This window comes from Medicago sativa, chromosome 8 (assembly GCF_051527215.1).
Source record: "Medicago sativa cultivar Bolivia chromosome 8, Bolivia_mono, whole genome shotgun sequence".
In the NCBI taxonomy this organism is placed as follows: domain Eukaryota; kingdom Viridiplantae; phylum Streptophyta; class Magnoliopsida; order Fabales; family Fabaceae; genus Medicago; species Medicago sativa.
The window spans coordinates 36,342,338-36,364,830 of NC_140756.1; positions in this window are offsets into that span (position 1 = coordinate 36,342,338).

Sequence of the window (22,493 nt, forward strand, 5' to 3'; positions counted from 1 at the left end):
TTTATGAACCATATGTCTTTACAGAGTATTTATTTACACCTCTAATGTTAATTTTGTCTTATATGAATATTGATATTTTTTAAGGACGAATATTGATTATACTATATATATAATTATAATTAATATATTATGATATTTTTTTTTACATCTTGATTAATTTTATCAAAAAAAATCTTGATAATTGTGGTTCGATTCTTTGATTTTTTTGTTAAATTAAAAATATTTAAAATTTCGATAATTGCTTATGTAATGTCACATCCAAACACCTCAATTTATGTAAGTACTTTTTAGTGTACATATCCAAACGTAAATAGCTTATTGAGTATAAGAGCTTATGATGTAAGTTCTAGTGCTATAAGCTCAAATGCTATAAGCATCAATATAAGCTGTTTATCCAAACGGGGCCTTGGATTGGCTTATTTTGAGCTTATGTGGGCTTTTCTACTCCCATAAGCTTTGTTAAAGGTGTTTGGGTAAATAAACAAAAAGAGCTTATCATAGTTTCATAAGCTGCTTATGCCATTTTTTAATAAGCCAAAATTTTTAGCTTAACCTAGCTTAACACGGAGCTTATATATTTATGTACCTGCTTCGATTCTCGTGGATTCACTTTTTCCAAACAAATATTTTAATTATTATGTAGATATTTGGCGGTGCATGAGGTAGAGAATTATAGCTATACTTATCTTATTAAAGTAATCCCTGTTACATGATTTTTATTAGTTTTTTGTTACCTAACAAAATGAAATAATTAACAAAAAAACAAACTTTTTTTTTTAAGGAACAAGAAACAAACTTAACTTGTCTTTTTTTTTTTTTGTAACAAACTGCACACTAACATCTATATATATGGTAAACTCATTCAACAATATTCATATTTATGAACCATATGTCTTTACAGAGTATTTATTTACATCTCTAATGTTAATTTTTTCTTATATGAATATTGATATTTTTTAAGGACGAATATTGATTATACTATATATATAATTATAATTAATATATTATGATATTTTTTTTTACATCTTGATTAATTTTATCAAAAAAAATCTTGATAATTGTGGTTCGATTCTTTGATTTTTTTGTTAAATTAAAAATATTTAAAATTTCGATAATTGCTTATGTAATGTCACATCCAAACACCTCAATTTATGTAAGTACTTTTTAGTGTACATATCCAAACGTAAATAGCTTATTGAGTATAAGAGCTTATGATGTAAGTTCTAGTGCTATAAGCTCTAATGCTATAAGCATCAATATAAGCTGTTTATCCAAACGGGGCCTTGGATTGGCTTATTTTGAGCTTATGTGGGCTTATCTACTCCCATAAGCTTTGTTAAAGGTGTTTGGGTAAATAAACAAAAAGAGCTTATCATAGTTTCATAAGCTGCTTATGCCATTTTTTAATAAGCCAAAATTTTTAGCTTAACCTAGCTTAACACGGAGCTTATATATTTATGTACCTGCTTCGATTCTCGTGGATTCACTTTTTCCAAACAAATATTTTAATTATTATGTAGATATTTGGCGGTGCATGAGGTAGAGAATTATAGCTATACTTATCTTATTAAAGTAATCCCTGTTACATGATTTTTATTAGTTTTTTGTTACCTAACAAAATGAAATAATTAACAAAAAAACAAACTTTTTTTTTTAAGGAACAAGAAACAAACTTAACTTGTCTTTTTTTTTTTTTTTGTAACAAACTGCACACTAACATCTATATATATGGTAAACTCATTCAACAATATTCATATTTATGAACCATATGTCTTTACAGAGTATTTATTTACACCTCTAATGTTAATTTTGTCTTATATGAATATTGATATTTTTTAAGGACGAATATTGATTATACTATATATATAATTATAATTAATATATTATGATATTTTTTTTTACATCTTGATTAATTTTATCAAAAAAAATCTTGATAATTGTGGTTCGATTCTTTGATTTTTTTGTTAAATTAAAAATATTTAAAATTTCGATAATTGCTTATGTAATGTCACATCCAAACACCTCAATTTATGTAAGTACTTTTTAGTGTACATATCCAAACGTAAATAGCTTATTGAGTATAAGAGCTTATGATGTAAGTTCTAGTGCTATAAGCTCAAATGCTATAAGCATCAATATAAGCTGTTTATCCAAACGGGGCCTTGGATTGGCTTATTTTGAGCTTATGTGGGCTTTTCTACTCCCATAAGCTTTGTTAAAGGTGTTTGGGTAAATAAACAAAAAGAGCTTATCATAGTTTCATAAGCTGCTTATGCCATTTTTTAATAAGCCAAAATTTTTAGCTTAACCTAGCTTAACACGGAGCTTATATATTTATGTACCTGCTTCGATTCTCGTGGATTCACTTTTTCCAAACAAATATTTTAATTATTATGTAGATATTTGGCGGTGCATGAGGTAGAGAATTATAGCTATACTTATCTTATTAAAGTAATCCCTGTTACATGATTTTTATTAGTTTTTTGTTACCTAACAAAATGAAATAATTAACAAAAAAACAAACTTTTTTTTTTAAGGAACAAGAAACAAACTTAACTTGTCTTTTTTTTTTTTTTTGTAACAAACTGCACACTAACATCTATATATATGGTAAACTCATTCAACAATATTCATATTTATGAACCATATGTCTTTACAGAGTATTTATTTACATCTCTAATGTTAATTTTTTCTTATATGAATATTGATATTTTTTAAGGACGAATATTGATTATACTATATATATAATTATAATTAATATATTATGATATTTTTTTTTACATCTTGATTAATTTTATCAAAAAAAATCTTGATAATTGTGGTTCGATTCTTTGATTTTTTTGTTAAATTAAAAATATTTAAAATTTCGATAATTGCTTATGTAATGTCACATCCAAACACCTCAATTTATGTAAGTACTTTTTAGTGTACATATCCAAACGTAAATAGCTTATTGAGTATAAGAGCTTATGATGTAAGTTCTAGTGCTATAAGCTCTAATGCTATAAGCATCAATATAAGCTGTTTATCCAAACGGGGCCTTGGATTGGCTTATTTTGAGCTTATGTGGGCTTATCTACTCCCATAAGCTTTGTTAAAGGTGTTTGGGTAAATAAACAAAAAGAGCTTATCATAGTTTCATAAGCTGCTTATGCCATTTTTTAATAAGCCAAAATTTTTAGCTTAACCTAGCTTAACACGGAGCTTATATATTTATGTACCTGCTTCGATTCTCGTGGATTCACTTTTTCCAAACAAATATTTTAATTATTATGTAGATATTTGGCGGTGCATGAGGTAGAGAATTATAGCTATACTTATCTTATTAAAGTAATCCCTGTTACATGATTTTTATTAGTTTTTTGTTACCTAACAAAATGAAATAATTAACAAAAAAACAAACTTTTTTTTTTAAGGAACAAGAAACAAACTTAACTTGTCTTTTTTTTTTTTTTTGTAACAAACTGCACACTAACATCTATATATATGGTAAACTCATTCAACAATATTCATATTTATGAACCATATGTCTTTACAGAGTATTTATTTACACCTCTAATGTTAATTTTGTCTTATATGAATATTGATATTTTTTAAGGACGAATATTGATTATACTATATATATAATTATAATTAATATATTATGATATTTTTTTTTACATCTTGATTAATTTTATCAAAAAAAATCTTGATAATTGTGGTTCGATTCTTTGATTTTTTTGTTAAATTAAAAATATTTAAAATTTCGATAATTGCTTATGTAATGTCACATCCAAACACCTCAATTTATGTAAGTACTTTTTAGTGTACATATCCAAACGTAAATAGCTTATTGAGTATAAGAGCTTATGATGTAAGTTCTAGTGCTATAAGCTCAAATGCTATAAGCATCAATATAAGCTGTTTATCCAAACGGGGCCTTGGATTGGCTTATTTTGAGCTTATGTGGGCTTTTCTACTCCCATAAGCTTTGTTAAAGGTGTTTGGGTAAATAAACAAAAAGAGCTTATCATAGTTTCATAAGCTGCTTATGCCATTTTTTAATAAGCCAAAATTTTTAGCTTAACCTAGCTTAACACGGAGCTTATATATTTATGTACCTGCTTCGATTCTCGTGGATTCACTTTTTCCAAACAAATATTTTAATTATTATGTAGATATTTGGCGGTGCATGAGGTAGAGAATTATAGCTATACTTATCTTATTAAAGTAATCCCTGTTACATGATTTTTATTAGTTTTTTGTTACCTAACAAAATGAAATAATTAACAAAAAAACAAACTTTTTTTTTAAGGAACAAGAAACAAACTTAACTTGTCTTTTTTTTTTTTTTTGTAACAAACTGCACACTAACATCTATATATATGGTAAACTCATTCAACAATATTCATATTTATGAACCATATGTCTTTACAGAGTATTTATTTACATCTCTAATGTTAATTTTGTCTTATATGAATATTGATATTTTTTAAGGACGAATATTGATTATACTATATATATAATTATAATTAATATATTATGATATTTTTTTTTACATCTTGATTAATTTTATCAAAAAAAATCTTGATAATTGTGGTTCGATTCTTTGATTTTTTTGTTAAATTAAAAATATTTAAAATTTCGATAATTGCTTATGTAATGTCACATCCAAACACCTCAATTTATGTAAGTACTTTTTAGTGTACATATCCAAACGTAAATAGCTTATTGAGTATAAGAGCTTATGATGTAAGTTCTAGTGCTATAAGCTCTAATGCGATAAGCATCAATATAAGCTGTTTATCCAAACGGGGCCTTGGATTGGCTTATTTTGAGCTTATGTGGGCTTATCTACTCCCATAAGCTTTGTTAAAGGTGTTTGGGTAAATAAACAAAAAGAGCTTATCATAGTTTCATAAGCTGCTTATGCCATTTTATAATAAGCCAAAATTTTTAGCTTAACCTAGCTTAACACGAAGCTTATATATTTATGTACCTGCTTCGATTCTCGTGGATTCACTTTTTCCAAACAAATATTTTAATTATTATGTAGATATTTGGCGGTGCATGAGGTAGAGAATTATAGCTATACTTATCTTATTAAAGTAATCCCTGTTACATGATTTTTATTAGTTTTTTGTTACCTAACAAAATGAAATAATTAACAAAAAAACAAACTTTTTTTTTAAGGAACAAGAAACAAACTTAACTTGTCTTTTTTTTTTTTTTAACAAACTGCACACTAACATCTATATATATGGTAAACTCATTCAACAATATTCATATTTATGAACCATATGTCTTTACAGAGTATTTATTTACACCTCTAATGTTAATTTTGTCTTATATGAATATTGATATTTTTTAAGGACGAATATTGATTATACTATATATATAATTATAATTAATATATTATGATATTTTTTTTTTACATCTTGATTAATTTTATCAAAAAAAATCTTGATAATTGTGGTTCGATTCTTTGATTTTTTTGTTAAATTAAAAATATTTAAAATTTCGATAATTGCTTATGTAATGTCACATCCAAACACCTCAATTTATGTAAGTACTTTTTAGTGTACATATCCAAACGTAAATAGCTTATTGAGTATAAGAGCTTACGATGTAAGTTCTAGTGCTATAAGCTCTAATGCGATAAGCATCAATATAAGCTGTTTATCCAAACGGGGCCTTGGATTGGCTTATTTTGAGCTTATGTGGGCTTATCTACTCCCATAAGCTTTGTTAAAGGTGTTTGGGTAAATAAACAAAAAGAGCTTATCATAGTTTCATAAGCTGCTTATGCCATTTTATAATAAGCCAAAATTTTTAGCTTAACCTAGCTTAACACGGAGCTTATATATTTATGTACCTGCTTCGATTCTCGTGGATTCACTTTTTCCAAACAAATATTTTAATTATTATGTAGATATTTGGCGGTGCATGAGGTAGAGAATTATAGCTATACTTATCTTATTAAAGTAATCCCTGTTACATGATTTTTATTAGTTTTTTGTTACCTAACAAAATGAAATAATTAACAAAAAAACAAACTTTTTTTTTAAGGAACAAGAAACAAACTTAACTTGTCTTTTTTTTTTTTTTTTTAACAAACTGCACACTAACATCTATATATATGGTAAACTCATTCAACAATATTCATATTTATGAACCATATGTCTTTACAGAGTATTTATTTACACCTCTAATGTTAATTTTGTCTTATATGAATATTGATATTTTTTAAGGACGAATATTGATTATACTATATATATAATTATAATTAATATATTATGATATTTTTTTTTTACATCTTGATTAATTTTATCAAAAAAAATCTTGATAATTGTGGTTCGATTCTTTGATTTTTTTGTTAAATTAAAAATATTTAAAATTTCGATAATTGCTTATGTAATGTCACATCCAAACACCTCAATTTATGTAAGTACTTTTTAGTGTACATATCCAAACGTAAATAGCTTATTGAGTATAAGAGCTTATGATGTAAGCTCTAATGCTATGAGCATCAATATAAGCTGTTTATCCAAACGGGGCCTTGGATTGGCTTATTTTGAGCATATGTGGGCTTATCTACTCCCATAAGCTTTGTTAAAGGTGTTTGGGTAAATAAACAAAAAGAGCTTAGCATAGTTTCGTAAGCTGCTTATGCCATTTTTTAATAAGCCAAAAATTTTAGCTTAACCTAGCTTAACACGGAGCTTATATATTTATGTACCTGCTTCGATTCTCGAGGATTCACTTTTTCCAAACAAATATTTTAATTATTATGTAGATATTTGGCGGTGCATGAGGTAGAGAATTATAGCTATACTTATCTTATTAAAGTAATCCCTGTTACATGATTTTTATTAGTTTTTTGTTACCTAACAAAATGAAATAATTAACAAAAAAACAAACTTTTTTTTTAAGGAACAAGAAACAAACTTAACTTGTCTTTTTTTTTTTTTTGTAACAAACTGCACACTAACATCTATATATATGGTAAACTCATTCAACAATATTCATATTTATGAACCATATGTCTTTACAGAGTATTTATTTACACCTCTAATGTTAATTTTGTCTTATATGAATATTGATATTTTTTAAGGACGAATATTGATTATACTATATATATAATTATAATTAATATACTATGATATTTTTTTTTACATCTTGATTAATTTTATCAAAAAAAATCTTGATAATTGTGGTTCGATTCTTTGATTTTTTTGTTAAATTAAAAATATTTAAAATTTCGATAATTGCTTATGTAATGTCACATCCAAACACCTCAATTTATGTAAGTACTTTTTAGTGTACATATCCAAACGTAAATAGCTTATTGAGTATAAGAGCTTATGATGTAAGTTCTAGTGATATAAGCTCTAATGCGATAAGCATCAATATAAGCTGTTTATCCAAACGGGGCCTTGGATTGGCTTATTTTGAGCTTATGTGGGCTTATCTACTCCCATAAGCTTTGTTAAAGGTGTTTTGGTAAATAAACAAAAAGAGCTTATCATAGTTTCATAAGCTGCTTATGCCATTTTATAATAAGCCAAAATTTTTAGCTTAACCTAGCTTAACACGGAGCTTATATATTTATGTACCTGCTTCGATTCTCGTGGATTCACTTTTTCCAAACAAATATTTTAATTATTATGTAGATATTTGGCGGTGCATGAGGTAGAGAATTATAGCTATACTTATCTTATTAAAGTAATCCCTGTTACATGATTTTTATTAGTTTTTTGTTACCTAACAAAATGAAATAATTAACAAAAAAACAAACTTTTTTTTAAGGAACAAGAAACAAACTTAACTTGTCTTTTTTTTTTTTTTAACAAACTGCACACTAACATCTATATATATGGTAAACTCATTCAACAATATTCATATTTATGAACCATATGTCTTTACAGAGTATTTATTTACACCTCTAATGTTAATTTTGTCTTATATGAATATTGATATTTTTTAAGGACGAATATTGATTATACTATATATATAATTATAATTAATATATTATGATATTTTTTTTTTACATCTTGATTAATTTTATCAAAAAAAATCTTGATAATTGTGGTTCGATTCTTTGATTTTTTTGTTAAATTAAAAATATTTAAAATTTCGATAATTGCTTATGTAATGTCACATCCAAACACCTCAATTTATGTAAGTACTTTTTAGTGTACATATCCAAACGTAAATAGCTTATTGAGTATAAGAGCTTATGATGTAAGCTCTAATGCTATAAGCATCAATATAAGCTGTTTATCCAAACGGGGCCTTGGATTGGCTTATTTTGAGCTTATGTGGGCTTATCTACTCCCATAAGCTTTGTTAAAGGTGTTTGGGTAAATAAACAAAAAGAGCTTAGCATAGTTTCATAAGCTGCTTATGCCATTTTTTAATAAGCCAAAAATTTTAGCTTAACCTAGCTTAACACGGAGCTTATATATTTATGTACCTGCTTCGATTCTCGTGGATTCACTTTTTCCAAACAAATATTTTAATTATTATGTAGATATTTGGCGGTGCATGAGGTAGAGAATTATAGCTATACTTATCTTATTAAAGTAATCCCTGTTACATGATTTTTATTAGTTTTTTGTTACCTAACAAAATGAAATAATTAACAAAAAAACAAACTTTTTTTTTAAGGAACAAGAAACAAACTTAACTCGTCTGTTTTTTTTTTTTGTAACAAACTGCACACTAACATCTATATATATGGTAAACTCATTCAACAATATTCATATTTATGAACCATATGTCTTTACAGAGTATTTATTTACACCTCTAATGTTAATTTTGTCTTATATGAATATTGATATTTTTTAAGGACGAATATTGATTATACTATATATATAATTATAATTAATATATTATGATATTTTTTTTTACATCTTGATTAATTTTATCAAAAAAATCTTGATAATTGTGGTTCGATTCTTTGATTTTTTTGTTAAATTAAAAATATTTAAAATTTCGATAATTGCTTATGTAATGTCACATCCAAACACCTCAATTTATGTAAGTACTTTTTAGTGTACATATCCAAACGTAAATAGCTTATTGAGTATAAGAGCTTATGATGTAAGCTCTAGTGCTATAAGCTCTGTAACATCCCGCCTGTCAGTAGCGGTATTTTACCAGTCGATCGTGCAGAGGATTAAAGTTTAAGGAAAGTAGGTTAAGGGAAAATGTTTTATGACGTGTCAGCATAAAACGGAATAAGTATCAGATATGGACATAACACGCTTAAGTCAAGGGTAAAATGGTAATTTCACATGGAAAGGATATTTAAATGATTTTGTGGCCAAAATATCTCATTTCTTCTTTCCTTTCTCTCTCTAAGCGGAGAAAACATTTCTCTCCCTTTTTCTCTTCTCTTCTCTCACGCACCTTTCCTTCCTTCTCCACCAAATCTTTCAAATCTTCTTCCTTCCATGGCATAACAGTTTATCTTGTTTCTCTTGATCCCTTAGACTTTTAGAAGTTGGATTTTGTTTGATTATCTCTACCTCTCCTCTCAAGAAGTGAACCAAAAGTCTAGGGTTGGATTGTAGCTTGAAGTTAGGGCTTTTGGTTGTGGATTTGAAGCTTATACTAGTCATGTTTCATGGAGTTAGAGAGTGAAGCAAGAGAACAACCTTGAAGTTGAATTTGTTTTGAAGACAAGAGTTAGGGTTGGTTCTTAATGTGTTGGAAGATGGTTTCTTCTTGGTTAAGAATTAAAAGAAAGATGATTGGAAGTTGGATTGAAGATCTAGAGCATGAATTGTGGTTCTTGGAGTTTTGGAAGCAAGCTAGGGTTTGGACTTGATGGAGCTTGGGGACTTGTTGATGCTTCAAGAAATTAATAAGTGAGTTCCATAGTTAGTTCTTCCACCCTTTTGGGATTATGTTAAGCCTTGTTAATTAATTTGAAACATATGGCAATTCTAGGGTTTTAAGTAAATGTTTAGTAACCCCTTTTTATGTCATGCTCCCAATATATGCGAATACTTGTTCCAAGACTACTTTGCAAGTTTATTTGATCCATAGAGTCATGATATGCCTTGAGAAATCTTGTTTTGTGGATTTTGGGTCAAAAACATGTTTTGTGCAGGTGCTGGACTGTCACAACTAGCCACGGCGAGCTATTACTCGCCATGGCAAGCAAAATGGTCGTCCTTGAGTGTTACTCGCAATGGCGAGCTAACCAACTCGCAATGGCGAGTAAAGTGTTGCTCGCAATGGCGAGCTAGCCAACTCGCAATGGCGAGTAAAGCATGGCTGCTGCCCTGTTTTGCTCGTCTTGCCTAGATGCCCTGTTCCGATTCGGCTTTCATTCATGTATGCTTTTATATGTATAAACCCTACAAAACAAGACTCCAAGGCATAGGTTTTTAAACGTTGTATCGAAAGAAGAACAAGTATTTATTTATATTGGAAAGCACGACATATGAGAGAAGTGTTTGATTCATGAATGGGGTAGTAAATTATTCATAAGCAAGGGAAAAGTAGAGCCTCGACATAGTCGTCGAGAACTAGCTAGTTAGCAAGAATTCTTAGAATGATAAGACGCGAAGTTTAAACTCTTCGCATATGTTTAAGAGTATTAGCTTCATATAGAAGCAAGAGCCATACGAGTATGGCAAGACGTGAATCGATTTTATATCCATTCACAAAAGTAAGTTAAGCAAACATATAGTTTACCTCTAGTGGATCGTCTAGGGATCCGAGGTAAAAGAGTTAGCATGTTCAAGTCAAATCTCATGCATAAGACTAAGATTATTATAAGAGTGTTATGTCTCTTGAATTCCTTCCAAGGTTGGGTTCAAGGGGTTCCCCAAGGGGAATGGTTAAGCCGAAAGGGAGCCGCATCTCACTAAGTTAAAGTGCCGTGTCTTTTATATTCCTTCCAAGGTTGGATATAAAAGGTTCTCCAAGGGGAATGGGGTAAGCCGTAAGGGACCCGCACGTTCACTAAGGGAGTCCGGTGCGCTATTGCAAAGCATTTTCACCGGTAGTAAGGGATTAACTTCCGGGGTTACTCCACTCGGAACTAATTCGTAAAATGAACTCAGATAAGTTGTTTGTTACACGCTAACATAATCAAAGAAGCTAACTTGCATATTTATTATACATGTTTATGTACTATATCATAGAGCCTTGGCATAGATTGTCAAGAATTAGAAAGAGTAAAGAATAAGATAGTCAAGAACTAGCAAGCTAGAAAGAATCACTTTTGTGATAAGAGATGATAGGTTGTTGAAGCAACATACTAAGCAAGTAGAAGTAAGTAAAGAAAGATATGCCAGTGACGATCTTAGGTTTCCCCTAATCGTCCGGTTAGGATCGTGTCATGATTATGAGAAGCTGAGGCCTCGATGCATAGAGCGTATCTTGGCATTGCGGTTTTAGTTTTCCCCTAACCGCCATGACACGTATAGAAGAGAAGCCTATAACAAGTTAAGATTATCATGACGGCCTAGTATGCACAACCGTCTAAGAAAGCAAGTCCCCACACACGTATAATCAACCGGCAGGTTGTAATGTAGACACGTGGTGACCGTAGGTTTCCCCTGAGGTTACCTAAAGCCTAGGATTTAGGGGAACTCACTGAGACATTATGTCTCATCCCAATCCTATTTTGTTTCAGATAAACAGGTCGGACGCCAAGCTAGTTGCCGGATGGATATCTCATCAAGTGCTCGTTCGTACACGTTCAGGATTGGATATGGATTTAAAGGATGCACTTGTTATTATTTTAGACAAAAGGTGTTGTATTATTTTTATACGAACGTGTAATGATGTTTAATATTCATTCGAAGTTTTTTTTTATGTTGTAAATTCTTAATGTATCCAATACTAAAATAACTCACATGCTAGACTTTCTAGATACGTCTAGTATGGGTGTTACATTTGGTATCAGAGCAGGTCGATTCAGACCGTGCCTTGGGTCATTAAATTACAACTAAGGTAGTGGGACCATTGGGTTCCGGGTAAATGTTCTAGTTGTTGTTGTTAGTTGAGCCTGATCAACTCAATTTAACATTCAACGATTAGAATGGATGCCTGAGAGCTGAATAGGACCCAGGAGGAACGAAGTATGTGATGAAGAAGTTTGATCGTGCCAAAAGGTGGCCGGTGAACAAGGCAAGTAGAAGTGTGAATCCTCTGGGAATGTAAGACATGATAAGAAGGAACGTTCCGACAATGTCGGGCAAGATGTTAGCAATACTTCATGTACTCGTAAGTGCAAAAGTTGGAAATATATATATATATATATATATATCTAAGGATGATCGAAGGTTTTGGTAAGAGTTGTTGTTGGAACGGGTTTATGATATTCTGGAATGTCAGTACAAGGTTACAAGATAGTGAGAAGTCGACATAAGTTGACGGAGTCAGCAGGCTCTCAGGAATAGTAATATGTGAATGAAGTTAAGGAGATGTATGTTCAGAAAGTTGTGTAAGTAGCAATGTAACGAGGTAAGTTATTAGTAGTGGAGGAAGTTAAGGATTCAAGAGAAGGTTTTATGTTATGAGGATTAAGGCATTGATTTCCGACGTGCCAAGAATTGTATCGAAAAAGGTTGAGGATTGCCATGCATGTGTTATAGAATATTTTATGATGATAGGAATGAATGATGTGCATTGGTTACTTGAGAATAAAAGTTCATACAAAGAATGTTTTCTGGAAAATAGAGTCGGAGAAGCTCACCAATAGCAAGCCTGGGACGAAACTTTTCTTTTTCTACCAATTCGTTCCTATGGTTTGCAATGATTATTGGGGAGATGTCTCCACAATAATCTTTTATGTGACGAAAATCTTTTATGACATCAAGTAACGAATGTATATCACATCCTAAGATTCTCAAAGAAAAGACATGGGCAACCATCAACGAAATCGATACGGTTTTAGGTAGCTTTGGAAGTTAACGTGATAAGAGTCATGTATAAGCTAAGATCAAGAGTATAAAAGTTTCGGCGTTTAGAAGGAAAGTCGTCGATGTTCATGTATGAGGTATAAAGTAAGAAGCTAAAGTGATGCAAAGTTATGAGAAATCACAAGGTTCATGGTTTATGAGGAATTATGGCGTATCTCTCGAACCTATGTTTTGCTTAATAGACTTGCTGAGGCTCGATATGATGTTGAATCATAAAGTTTAAATAATTTTAGAAAGATTTACGCGTATGGGTGATTGAAGTTGACATTTTGGAAAATTCACGAGATTTTTCTAGGAACCGGTTTGCTACGATACTCGTAAAGCGAGCTAGACTCATTAAAATCTAGATTTGATGACATGTATGTGTTATCAACTCGTTCTATGATTTTAGAGTAACAACCGGGGCCTAAACTCAATATTTATATATAAAGTAGAAAATTATCAGCGTCAATGACCCGTGCGCTAGTTCACGAAGTTTTCTTTAAATGAAAAATCAACGAGCAAGCAATGGTATTATTAAGCAAAATGTAGTATGCGAGAAGGCGGAGGTACAAGGTTAAATGTTTAAGAAGGATATGTTCAAGTACAAGATGAGATTGTCATGGAAAATTGAGTTTGAATCTATAAGACAAGTGTAAGGTTGTGATGTTGGTTGCACCATGGAAGATCTTGAAAATAATTCAAGAAGTTAATATTCAAGTGATAAGCATGAATTGAAGTCTCAATTGCTCTAACGGATTAGAGTAATGGTTTAAACCAACCGGTGGGAATCATAGTAGCGCCGCGAAAGTTAATTAAAGATGTTAGCAGTGACCATGGAACTTTGGTTGTAAGAATCTTCACGAAGAATGTTGGAAGAGTAAGTATTGATGTTTATGTGGTCAGTGATGATTAAGGTAAAAGGATAAGAAGTGTATCCTCACTTAAGTACGACAAAGAAGACTAGAGTTGCCACAGAGGAAGTAGTAAGGCTATCTAATTGATGTTGTTGAATATGTAGAAGAGCATATGTTATAATAATGGAATAAGGTTCATGAGAATCATATGATGAAGTACATACCCTCCTATACCAAACTTGTTAAATGATAACGATACTTGCTAGAATAGTGACAAGATATGATTGTAAATTTTCTTAAAGTTAAGATTGGTATTAAGGAACTTGGAAACGACATTGTTTTAAAAATATAATATTAAACATAGATGAAACCAATGAGGCACGCCATAAGTGAGCAAGATCACTTAAGACGTATGGATTTCAGGACCAATTTGATATAGACAAGTTAGGGGCGAGTTGTAAAACCTTTTCAGTAGGTTTCAATAGCAAAAAGGAGGAGTAATAGAACGATTGCATATGATTTCAGGATTTTTGTAATGTTTTCTATATTTTAGTCTGTAATTCTAGTTTTCCCGAAACATAGCAATTTTAGGGGGTTTTTGAAGTGATTCACGAAGAAATCATGCAAATCGGCAAATCAAGAACATCTGAAGAATTTTCAAAACTTTGGAAAGACCAAGAATAAAGATTCAAGAGACTTTAGGAGACTTTACATAGGGAAGAATTTTGTTCCCAAGTTCAGAGGCAAGTTATTTGAAGACGAAGACCTAAAAACGACGAAAATCGGAGAAACTGGGCCCCGGAAGCAGCAACCATGCGCCTTGGGCATGGAAAACCCTAGGCATGCGCCTTGGGCATATGCCATGTGTGAGGACAGAAAACACGCTGAAAAGACCGGTGTTGGTTTGTAGGGTCAGTCGGCAATCCGGAAAGCAGTCTGGGGTGTTACACGAGTTCCAGCCATTACTTTAAAGGTAGAAGCGGTAACTGTTGATGACAGTCCGTTATATCACATTTTTAGAGTCTTTTTAATTAAATTTTAATTCTATTTTTATTAGTTTAGTACTTAATTTAGAGTCTTTTTTTAAAATAAATGGTCATGTCCTTATTTATTGAGTCAAGGTGAAATGATTAAAATTGATGTTTATTATCATGATTATTGGTAACATGATCAAAGAAGAGCAAAACAAGAGGTGACAAAAAGCAATTAAGAATTCATATTCATATTAATGAATGGGCTTATGATGATCAAGAGGAAAGAAACGTAACATGTATCTATTTATTTGTATCTCTATGTCTACTTTGGCACGGGACATTCACGTTTCTTTTCAGCCATCACGGTTTCAGGATAAAAGAATCACGCACAGAGAAGGGACTATTAACAAAACGGCACAGAGAGAGAATTGATGAACAACAGGGTTTCATGGTTAATTTTATTTTCCATGCTATTTATTTGTATCTCTATGTCTAGTTAATTTCCTTTGATTAAGCCAAGATGAATCTATTGTATATGTGAATCCATGTAACAATATAATTCAGTCTTTATTCATAATTATTTTTGTTCATTGCTTTTCATATGATTGCTTGTATGATTATTAACCCTAGCTTCTTGCAATCACATAAATTGATCTTAGGAATTGAATGACTACTAGCCCTAGCTTTTAGTCCTGAAATAGTAATTATGTTTAACTCAACACTAGGAACCTAGAGATAGGAAATTGAGGGTTATGACATATACATTAACGTTCTGACATCGCCTCCGCGGTTATTCAATCTGTTTAAGAGATTAATAGGGTTATAACTTAGAAAGGGTTTTGAGTCAAGAGATTGATCAAAACCACTTAGTTAATTTGTCGTAAAGATTGAATAGTAATTGAGAGCAAAGAGGAGCAAATTATTCACGCTGAGCAATAGAGGATTCGAAGGCTTGATCATTTTAATCTCTAATATTTTCCAAAACCATTTATTTTTATTTTGTTTTATTGTTAAACTCAAACATATACTTTACATACCCCTTATTTGTTAAATCCTTATTATAATTAAATTGTCGAGTAGAAATTGAAACAGTCCTTGTGGATACGAAAATTTTATTACTTCGATGCATTTTTAGTACACTTGCTAAAAGTCTATCAAGTTTTTGGCGCCGTTGTCGGGGACTGTTAAATCAAGTTTGGGATTGTGTTGACAGTCCGTCATATCATATTTTTAGAGTCTTTTTAATTAAGTTTTAATTTTATTTTTATTAGTTTAGTACTTAATTTAGAGTCTTTTTTTAAATAAATGGTCAGGTCCTTATTATTGAGTCAAGGTGAAATGATTAAAATTGGTGTTTATTATCATGATTATTGGTAACATGATCAAAGAAGAGCAAAACAAGAGGTGACAAAAAGCAATTAAGAATTCATATGCATATTAATGAATGGGCTTATGTTGATCAAGATGAAAGAAACGTGATATGTATCTATTAAATGGAAAGGCAACTAGGTTACAAAAACCTATATAAAGGAAGCATCACACTTTGGCACGGGACATTCACGTTTCTTTGCGGGATAAAAGAATCACGCACAGAGAAGGGGCTATTAGCAAAACGGCAGAGAGAGAGAGAATTGATGAACAACAGGGTTTCATGGTTAATTTTATTTTCCATGCTATTTATTTGTATCTCTATGTCTAGCTAATTTCCTATGATTAAGCCAAGATGAATCTATTGTTGGAGTAAGCCCTAATAGCCAATCTATGTTGATTAGGTTTGGCTTTGTATCATGATATTGATATAAGTATATATTGTGAATATATAATAATAAGGCATTTCTTTATTGATTTTGTTTTATTTCAAAATAATAAAGTCTCTAGAATAGTTAGTCTGTTTAATGGAACATTAAGTATAAATTAATTGTGAGACCCCGTTAAACATAAGGAAACTATTTTTAAAGTATATGTAGTCAAGCTTTATTGAGAAGTGGCATATCATTAAAGCATAGAGACTATTATGTGAGTAGAATGATGATCACATCTCACAGATCATGGATAAAGAGTTATCAAGTCTTCACATAGATATAAATATTAGGAGTAATAAGATATTCTCATAGTGATAGTGGTGTATTCCACTCTTCGACCTGAAACCACTATGTACCCTAGATGTTGGAGTCGAGTGCTTTGTCACCATTCAAACGTTGTCCGTAACAGGATGACTATAAAGTTGGTTGATGGGTACTCCATAAATCATGCTGAGGGACATGAGTGACCTAGATGGAATTTGCCCCTCCTACATAACAGGAGAAATGTCTACGGGCCCAAAATTGAACAAGACAAGGATGACACGGTTTATGCCTTGTGTTCAATATAGACATGAGAGCAAAAGGGTAATTTGATAGAACCAAACCGCAAGTGCACGGTCTATCGAAATAATAGTTGTAAGAGAGAGTATCGTTCCGCTAGGGAGTTGGTCAATCTAATTAACTGTAAAAGAATGATTAGAGGAGAAGAAAGTTTGTAAAAAGGAGGTTTAGTTGGCTGAAGGTAAATAACAATAATAAAAATAGCCTTCGGATCATTGGTTCGTCATAATAACAAATCTTTCACTAGACAAGACTTTAAATTCTAATTTCATGGTTTACACCTTAATTTCTAAAGACCAGTTTTCCTTTAGCCCCTCACCTTTCCGATGAAAGTCAGGTGAGAGATTACCCCTAGTAACCAAGCCTATTTCGCTGACTTGATTACTAGAAGATGCTTATAAGGATTAAAACTACTTGTGTCTCAATAATTGCAAAGACTATTTCGCTGCCTTTGCAATTATTGTCTAGATTCACTTGTTCCAACATCAAAGCTCCGCTTTTGCATTATGAATTGATGTTTGGGATGATGGATTAACAATTATCAAACCCTCCACTTCGCTTCTACAGTTTGATAATGGTTAATTCATGTTAAAACGGTGAATCTAAATTAGAAATTACGGTTACATGAAATTAGGGTTAAAGCTTGGTTCGTTAGGATTATGTCATTAGACTTTCCCAAAAATCCCAAGACAAAGAAGTCTACTCACTCATGTTCATTGTAGACATGGGGGAAGAAGAGAGAAAACAATAAATTGCGAGAAAGTAAAGAAAAGAAAAGAATCTTTATTAAAATAATTGTACTTAAATATTCTAAAAAGAGGTAAATGTTCATGATGGAGTGCTCCTCTATTTATAGCTTTACAATTGACTTAAAATCTAAGCAACTATAAGGGCTAATCAGTAAAACTACAACAGAGTAACTTGGGCTTGAAGAAAAGCAGCAAAAGAGCATCCTGGAGGGTGGCACGACCTTGCCACATGTTGGCACAGGCCGTGCCAAGCTTCTGACTTTGTCTAGATATATTTTTGTCTCGGTATCTTCGTATTTTTGCACTGTATTTGCTCCAGTCCTCTTTCTTTTGCTCCAAGACACCTTCCACCATATATTCGTTCCTAAAATAAAGTAAAATGCAATTTGAAGTAAAATATTCAAAAAGGAAATAAAACTAAAATAAAATAAAACTAAATCTAAATAAAACGGTACTAAATAATGCATTAAAACAGACTAAATTATGACTCATCAAACTCCCCCACACTTGAATCCTTGCTTGTCCTCAAGCAAAAGGCAATGGACATAGTAGCAACAAAAAGATTAATCATGGCAATGCAATTGGAAACAACATGTCTTCTTTGAAGGTTTTGTTTCAAGTACACTAATCACAATTTCAAACATTCCTCGTGAACATATTCAACCCAACATCAAGTTTTAAGTGAGTGTGTGTGTGTAGTCCAACCTTTTTCTTGCTCCTGTATAAGACAGATTTTATGAGGAACAGGTTCTATCCTTAATGCTAAAGTAACCGAGAAAAGTCCTTTCTTCATTTCATATAAGAGTGATGGGAATTTGATTAAAATTAAATTAACAATTTAAGCACAAAGGGGCTGCAGGTGCTTAGAGGCTATCTATCCTCATAGGAAGTCTTTTTGGATGTAATTGTCCTTTCCCCCTAGATTCAAAATCACCCTAAGCAGTGCTGCAAAATTTTTATTTCATCTCCGCGTAGGTAGTCTTTTTGGATGTAATTGTCCTTTCCCCCTAGCATTGATGAATTTATTTTCCTCATTTGAGGGATTTGGAACTTAAGTTCAAATTAGGGAGTCACCACCACAATTAGGAAGTTAGGGATTGTCCTTTCCCCCACATGTTGGTGTCATTCTCCCGCCCCATTTAACTTTATGTACAAGAAACCACTTTTATGTACAAGAAACAACCTTTAAAGAAGAGACAAAACAAAAAAATTATGCCATATTTTACATTAAAAACAAGCTACTAATCATGCCTTTCGCTATAAAAACAAAACAAAAGAATAAAGTTCAAGGGAGTTTGGAACACTAAGACTCTAGACACTTTATTAGCCCCCCCCCCCCCCCCCCCCACCCCACCACCCACCCACACACACACACACTTAGGGGAAACATTGTCCTCAATGATTCAATAGAAAAAGAAATTAAAAGAGAAGAAGAAGAAGAAGAAGAAGAAGAAAGAGTAAAAGGGATGCGGATACCGCTCATCATAATTATACACATGATCATTATCACAGAAAGGTTTCGTTAGATCACATAACATTCTCGTCACTTGGGTAGCAGTGATGTGTTGCTAAATACCGCTCACTGTTTATAATATTAAATATGTGATTTAATACTATTGCCAGCGTTATGAGAATCTATAGGGTCACACATAAAGGATAGATAGATGAGAGAAATAAATAAGTAAGACTTATTTATAAAATAATAAGTAGGACTTATTTATAAAATAATAAGTAGGACATATTAGTAATTAAATAATTAAATATGATTTATTATTTAATTTACAAAAATAGAGAAACGCGGTCCACCGTAAGGTACGGTGTGTTTAACTGAAATATGGTGCATCGTAAGGTACGGTGTACTTAAGTGCTTGTCTTGCTGACCACACAAGTGATTCTATAAATAGAACCCTTGTGTTGAAGCATTACTGACTTTTGTGAAACGTTTAATCTAATTCACAAAGTAAACCTAGCCGTCGCTCTCAAAACCTAATCTCTCTGAATCTCCGTTGGAATTGGCTAGCACCGGTCATCAGAGAACTTTTGTTCGTGTAGCTCGTGATCAGAAACAATTCTGCTACAAAGGTTCTACGCTTCAAGAGCTAAACACATAATCCTTAAAGTGTTTAAGAATGTGTTCTCGTTGATTTGTGATTAATGATTTAATCAAGATCTGTTTCAATGGGATTTCTTCTGCAGAGAGGATTAAAATTTTGAAAAAACCCTCTTAAAATCCCTTCAGTGGTATCAGAGTTTCGGTTGTGATTAAATCATTTAATTCAAATTTCTTTGATGCATAATTTGATAATTGTATGGTGATATTATTTTCTCTGTTTGCACGTCTGTAATCGAAGTCATGATTGATGTGATTAATTGTGTTATTTCGATTGTTCCACTATCTACGTTTTGCTTGTTCGAATACGCTTCGAGAATTTTAGAGTATCGTCCTCCATAAATTTTCTTTTTCAATCCGTATTGAATTTGGTTTTGAACTAAAATTAAAGGTCATGATACATGTCATAATTCTTTTGCCTTTTGACAAAAGTATCTGAATATTTTAATTTCAATTCAAAAGAGTTTTGTTTGAATCATGTATTTTGGCCACTAGTGTAGAAACTCAGGAAGATATGAGAAATATTTGTATATTCATTGTGTGTTTTTTGAGCACAAGTAGGTGATCATATTTATATTATATGACTGGAGAATCATAATATATCTTAACATCCCCCCTCAAACTCAAGTGGGTGGAGGTTCAATCAACTTGAGTTTGGACACTAGAGTGCAGAAACGTCCTGGAGAATGAGGTTTCGTGAACAAATCAGCCGGTTGGTCAAGAGTGCCAATGGAGATAAGATGAAGTTCACCACGGAGAAGATGTTGACGAATAAAATGACAATCAATTTCAATATGTTTGGTGCGCTCATGGAAAACATCATTGTGAGCAATTTGAATAGCACTGCGATTGTCACAATATAGATCAGTTGTTGAGGACTGTGGTGTATCTAAATCAGCCAGAAGCCAACGAAGCCACAATATCTCAGAAGTAGTGTCAGCTAGAGCCCGATATTCAGCTTCAGTGCTAGAGCGAGCCACCAAGGTTTGTTTCTTGCTACGCCAAGATATAAGGGAATCTCCAAGAAAAATACAAAAACCAGTGGTAGAACGATGATCACTAGGATCATCGGCCCAATCAGCATCAGAGTAGGCTCTAAGAATTAATGGGGATGTAGCTGAGTAATGAAGACCATAAAATAAGGTACCTTTGATATACCGAATAATCCGAAGGACAGCAGCATAATGTGTGGTACGTGGAGAAGCCATGAATTGGCTAACAAGATAAACAACATATGAAATATCCGGCCGAGTAACAGTGAGGTATATTAGACTACCTACGAGCTGCCGATAAAGAGCAGCATCATTAAGTAAATTACCAACTTGAGGAGTAAATCGAACATTTGTTTCTAGAGGAGTACGTTCGATTTTACAATCGATGAGACCTGCTCGAGAGACAAGATCAGAAGCATACTTAGCATGTGAGAGAAACAAGCCCTCACTCGAAGATAATACTTCAAGCCCCAAAAAGTACCTTAATGGCCCAAGATCCTTCATCTCAAAATGTTGACATAAGAATTGCTTGAGTTCTTCAATTCCAATGGAGTCATCGCCAGTGATAATCATGTCATTGATAGGGCCAAACCGCAAGTGCACGACCTATCGAAGTAATAGTAGTAAGTAGAGTATCGTTCCGCTAGGGAGTTGGTCAATCTAATTAACTTTTAGAAAATGATTAGAGGAGAAAGAGATAAGAAGTTTGAGAGTGCAGTTGTTTGAAAGTAAATAACAATAATAATAAAAGGCCTCGGGGTCATTGGTTCATCATAATAACGAATCTTTTCACAAGCAAGCCTTAAACTTATAATTATACGTTAATCTTAATTACTAAGGACAAGTTTCTCTTTATCATATCACAGCTCCTCTCGAAGTCAGTGAGTGTATCCCTCCAACAACCACACCTATTCTCATGGGTGATTGGCTTTGGGACCCTTGAAGATCGAAACTTTATGTGTCCCAAGGTTTGCTAGACTATTCTCATGTTTCACAAACCTTGTCTAAATTCACTTGATCGGATATCAAAGCTCCGCGTTCGCTTTATGAATTGATATCTGTGATGATGAATTAACCATTATCAAACCCTCCGCGTTCGCTTCCACAGTTTGATAATAATTAATTCATGTTAAAATGGTGAATTTAGATTAGGAATTAAGGTAACAAATAATTAGGGTTTAAGGCTTGGCTTGATCCGGATTACGTCATTAGACTTATCCAACGATCCCAAGACAAAGAAGTCTACTCACTCATGTTCATCGTAGACATGGGGGAAGAAGAGAGAAAGCGATAAAAGTAAATTGCAAGGAAGAAAGTAAATAAAGTAAAGAACTTTTATTGAAATAAAGACTTAAAATATTCAAAGGAAAGGTGAATGTTTATGGTGGAGAGCTACTCTATTTATAGCTTTACAATCGACTTAGAAACTAAGCAACTAAAGGGATAAAATAGTAAAGCTGCAACAGGGTAACTTGGGCCCGAAGAAAAAGCAGCAAAACAGGTTTCTAGATCGCGCACGGCCATGCCACATGTTGGCACGGGC